Raw genomic sequence first — 6015 nt, 5'->3', positions numbered from 1 at the left:
ATGGGAAGCTGTTATACCCCTAATCCGTATCCAAACCAACCCCGACCTCGAAATTATCCACCTCCGAATTTTTATTACCCTCCTCAAACCCCTTACTACCAAACACCGCTTCCTTACTGTTCTTACCATGTTTACGCCACAAGTAACCTGAGACCAACCGCCACATTCCCACTAAACACTCTACCCGCTCAAAGCCAACCTAGAAATGAACCAAGACCAATAAGGCCCAATCCCGAGAAATAGTAATTCACCCCTGTTCCTGTGTCGTATGGGGAGCTGTATCTAAAACTCCTAGAGAAGCAGTTAATATCTCCCCATTACATGGCACCCCTTAAACCTCCATACCCGAAATGGTACGACCCAAATGCTAGTTGTGCATACCATGCCGGGAACTAGGGGCACTCTACGGAAAACTGTCTGGCCTTCAAAAGGAGAGTTCAAGGGCTCATCAATGCGAGTATACTGCAATTTGATGGCACTGGTGGTACATCCGGGAACCCATTCCCTAACCACGCCGAAGGGAATGTGAGCGCAGTGGGAGAGGAGGACAAACGACAAAGTAGAAGATGGGTTTCTGAAATAAGAACACCTCTGCAGAAAATCTGAGAGGTGCTAGTTGAAAAGGGTTTGCTTTGTCATCTTAATAGAGTATTCGAGGGAAGGAATACAAAAGATCAAAGTTTTTGCGAATTCCATGGTATTGAGGGCCACGACATTCAATCCTGCGAAGAGTTCAGGAGATTACTGCAAAATATGATGGACAATAAGGAGATTGGGATTTTTTATGAAGGCGAAGAGGCCGATAGAAGAGAAATATGTGCCTTTGACCATCAATCGTTAGGTTTCCCGATAGCGCCGACCGACCGTTAATAATTTATTATGACGCGAAAAATGAACCAGTGAAACCAAAAGTGATAATCGAGGTACCATCTCCTTTCCCCTACAAGGACAATAAAGTAGTACCATGGAAATATGACGTTAATATTGTCACACCTGAAGATGAAAAACCCAAAGCCATGACTGGAAGCATTGGGGAAGTAGGTCATTTCACTCGTAGTGGAAGATGTTATTCGAAAGAGGTCGAATCAGTAAAGAAGAACAGTGACTTGAAACAGAAAGGAAAAGCACCGATGCATGTGACCGAAGATGAGTATGAAACTGTGCCTGAACAAGAAGCTAAAAAGCTTGTGGACGAGAAAGAAGTACAGGAATTCTTAAAATTTATCAAGCACAGTGAGTACAACGTGGTAGAACAATTGAATAAGCAGCCAGCGCGAATCTCGGTATTATCTCTGCTGTTAAATTCTGAACCACACCGAAACGCTCTGCTGAAAGTGTTAAATCAAGCTTATGTGGCAAACAATGTATCCGTTGAAAAACTGGATAGGTGGGTGAACAACTTAAATGCGGATAATTTCATTTCTTTTAATGATGATGAAATACTGCCCAATGGTAGAGGCTCAGTGAAAGCATTGCATATCACAACCCGTTGTAAGGGTTATATAATACCGAATGTGCTCATCGACAATGGATCGGCACTTAATGTCATGCCTTTGGCCACACTTTTCAGGATTCCGATGGATTTGTCCTATCTAAGGCCCTGCCATTCTACAGTAAGGGCATTCGATGGAACAAGACGAGAAGTTATGGGAAAAATCGAGATCCCTCTAGAAGTGGGTCCCTCCATATATGATGTTGAGTTTCAAGTTATGGACATTACACCATCATACAATTGTCTCTTGGGAAGACCTTGGATCCATTCTGCTGGAGCAGTCCCATCATCCCTCCATCAAAAGGTGAAATTCATTATGGATGGTTGTTTGGTCACTGTCGAGGGAGAAGAAGACATTGTAGCATCTATTTCTACCGACGCACCATATATTGAAGTGAGTAAAGATGCTATGGAATGTTCCTTCCGATCTCTTGAATTTGTCAATGCCACATTCGTCGCTGAGGGAAACAGAATTTCCGAGCCAAAACTGTCGAGAAATACCAAGATGGGTGTCAAGTTGGCTGTAGGAAAGGGAGCCCGAGCAAGGAAAGGTTTGGGAAGATACCTGCAAGGAATAGTCAAGGCTCTAAAGCCAGTGCACCACAAGGCCCGATACGGTTTAGGGTTCCAGCCGGACATGCGTCAAAGAAGAAAACAGTGGAAGAAGAATCAGGAGAGAAGGATTGCGAGAACTTTGGGCCGAGAAATAGAATGGGAGCCCATAACGTACCCTTCTTTGTCAAAAATATTTACATCTGCAGGAATGATATACCCCAGACAGGATAATATACAAAGCACGCTGTTATTAATTGAAAGGGGTCTTCAGAATGTCAGTATAAATGTCATTGATAAAGAAGCTAACGCAAGTAAAGACGTCTCAAGGATACGCCCTTGTCCCCTGGGTTTTAGGTTGAACAATTGGACTGCCGAGGATCTTCTTGTAGTCTATAAGTCTTCAGAGTAATGCTCAAACGTTAACATTCTGGTATGTCCTTAGATATAATAGAATTCTTTTGTAAGAGCTTGCATTCGCTCTTTATCATTTAAATGAATATCAATGAAGATGCATTTTATCACGATCTTTCGCATTATCACTAAGTTCATAATCATCTTCTCATTTCAGAGCCTATCTGTACATTTGCCTCATACCATGCCATAACATTTCGCTTGTTGGTTCCAATACTTGGATGCCCCTCTATAGTTTCCTTTTCCATTCAACTTTCAGGTGCTCAGATATCAACAGCATGAACAAACCCGTTACGAGTCCTGAAATCGATTTTGAGAAGGCTGTTTGTGTAGGAGAATTTGAAGTCGAAGAAAATGCTGAAGACTATGTCTCGTCTCCTGACTTGCTAAGAATGGTGGAACAAGAGGATAAATAGATTTTGCCTCATCAAGAATCTGTTGAAACAATAAATTTGGTAACTGAAGAAAAGAAGCAAGAAGTGAAAATTGGGACTTCCATTTCAGAGGACACCAAGCATAATTTGATTGCTTTGCTCCGTGAGTACAAAGATGTATTCGTATGGTCATATCAAGACATGCCAGGATTGGATGAAGATGTAGTGGTCCATAAGCTCCCATTAAAGCCAGAATGCAAACCCGTTCAACAAAAGTTAAGACGGATGAGACCCGAAATATTGTTGAAGATAAAAGAGGAAGTCAAGAAGCAATTTGATGCTGGCTTCCTACAAGCCTCCAAATATCCAGAATGGGTAGCTAATATAGTCCCGGTGACAAAGAAAGACGGCAAAGTACGAATGTGCGTGGATTATCGTGACCTGAATCGAGCAAGTCCTAAAGATAATTTTCCCTTACCACATATTGATACGTCGGTGGATAACACAGCAAAACATTCATTGTTTTCTTTAATGGACGGATTCTCGGGGTATAATCAGATCAAGATGGCCCTTGAGGATATGGAGAAAACTACATTCGTAATAATGTGGGGAACATTCTACTACAAGGTGATGCCATTTGGGTTAAAGAATGCTGGGGCAACATATCAAAGGGCTATGGTGACGTTATTCCATGACATGATGCATAAAGAAATAGAGGTCTACGTCGATGATATGATTGCTAAATCCCGAGGGGAAGAAGAACATGTAGTAAACCTGAAGAAATTGTTCGACAGACTGAGAAAGTTCCAGCTAAAGCTCAATCTAGCCAAATGTACGTTTGGGGCTACCTCGGGAAAATTGTTGGGCTTCATTGTCAGCGAAAGAGGTATCGAGGTTGATCCAGATAAAATAAAAGCTATTCAAGAGATACCACCTCCGCGCACGCAAAAGGAAGTCAGAGGATTTTTAGGGAGGTTGAACTACATCGCCCGATTCATCGCTCAACTTACCAACCAATGCGACCCAATCTTTCGGTTTCTTCGAAAACATAACCCGGGAGAATGGAATGAGGAATGCCAGGTGGCTTTTGATAAGATAAAACAATATTTTTCTAGTCCTCCAGTGCTAGTACTGCCAATGCCGGGAAGACCATTGATATTGTATTTGACTGTGTTCGAGAATTCAATGGGTTGCGTACTTGGGCAACATGACGAGTCAGGAAAAAAAGAAAAGGCGATCTACTACCTCAGCAAAAAGTTTACTGAATACGAGGCAAAGTATTCATCCATAGAAAAATACTGCTGCGCTCTGGTTTGGATAGCTCGGAGACTCAGGCAATATATGCTGTATCATACGACATGGCTAATTTCAAAGTTGGACCCAATAAAGTACATGATGGAATCACCCGCACTCTCAGGAAGAATGGCACGATGGCAGATCTTACTATCAGAATATGACATCGTCTATGTGAGCCAAAAGTCGATAAAAGGGAGTGCAATAGCTGACTTCTTAGCAACTCGAACAACGAAGGAATATGAGCCATTAAAATTTGATTTCCCAGATGAAGACTTAATGTGCATTACAGAAAAAGAATGTGAGTCATCAAAAGAAAAGTCATGGAGGATGAGCTTTGATGGTGCATCGAATGCATTGGGGCATGGGATTGGAGCAGTCTTAGTATCACCAGAAGGGAACCATTATCCGTTCACTGCCAGGCTGAATTTCTTCTGTACCAATAACATAGCAGAATATGAAGCTTGTATCATGGGACTTCGTGCAACAATTGAATGAAACATCCAAACTTTAGAGGTATACAGAGACTCAGCATTAGTGATCTATCAGATCCGTGGAGATTGGGAAGTGAGGGATTCAAAATTAGTCAAATACAGTGATTTCGTAGCAGGGTTGATTAAAGAATTCAAAGAAATAACTTTTAATTACTTTCCACGAGAAGAAAACTAGTTAGCTGATGCCCTGGCCACTTTGGCCTCAATGTTTAAAGCAAACAGAGAAACAAAAATAATGCCTCTTCAAATGAGCATATATGAAGTCCCTGCACATTGTTTCAGCATTGAGAAAGAGCCAGATGGGCAGCCATGGTTCCATGATATCTTAGAATACATCAAGAATCAAAGGTATCCCGAGCAAGCAAATGTGAACGACAGAAGAACAATCAGAAGAATGGCAGCGGAATTTATTCTTGATGGGGACATCCTATACAAAAGAGGAAAAGATCAAGTGCTCTTGAGATGCGTGAATATAGTTGAAGCCAGAAAAATACTTGAAGATGTCCATTTGTGGAACACGCTAATGGTTTCACTATGGCCAGGAAGATTATGAGATTCGGTTATTACTGGCTGACGATGGAAAGTGACTGCATTAGTTTCGCACGGAAATGTCACAAATGTCAAATTTATGGTGATAAAATTTATGTAGCTCCTTCGCCCCTTCTTGTCATGACTTCTCCGTGGTCATTTTCTATGTGGGGCATGGACGTTATAGGGCCTATCTATCCAAAAGCTTCTAACAGACACCGGTTCATTTTTGTGGTTATTGATTACTTTACAAAATGGATAGAAGCCGCTTCGTTTGCCAACGTGACAAAGACCGCAGTTTGTAGGTTTTTGAAAAGGGAAATCATTTGTCGATATGGTTTGCCTGAAAGAATCATTTCAGATAACGCCATGAACTTGAACAATAAGATGATGAAAGAAGTATGTGAACAATTTCAAGTAAAGCATCATAACTCATCGCCTTATCGCCCGAAAATGAATGGAGCCGTTGAAGCAGCAACAAGAATATTAAGAGGATTATTGGAAAAATGACCAAGACATATAAAGACTGGCACGAGAAGTTACCCTTTGCTCTGTTTGCATATCGCACATCTATACGGACATCTACAGGAGCAACTCCTTTCTCTCTGGTCTGTGGAATAGAAGCTGTGCTACCTATCAAAGTTGAGATCCCCTCTCTACGAGTCTTAACAGAGTCGAAATTAGAGGAAGCAGAATAGGTTCGAGCTCGATATGACCAGTTAAACCTCATCGAAGAAAAATGTCTAAAGGCAATTTGTCAAGGACAAATGTACCAGAAGAGAATGATCGCGGCTCATGACAAGAAAATACGGCCAAGAGAATTCCACGAAGGAGAACTCGTGCTGAGAAAGATTCTCCCAATACAAAG

Source organism: Gossypium hirsutum, chromosome A10, assembly GCF_007990345.1.
Source record: "Gossypium hirsutum isolate 1008001.06 chromosome A10, Gossypium_hirsutum_v2.1, whole genome shotgun sequence".
Lineage (NCBI taxonomy): Eukaryota > Viridiplantae > Streptophyta > Magnoliopsida > Malvales > Malvaceae > Gossypium > Gossypium hirsutum.
This window is presented reverse-complemented; position numbering follows the sequence as displayed.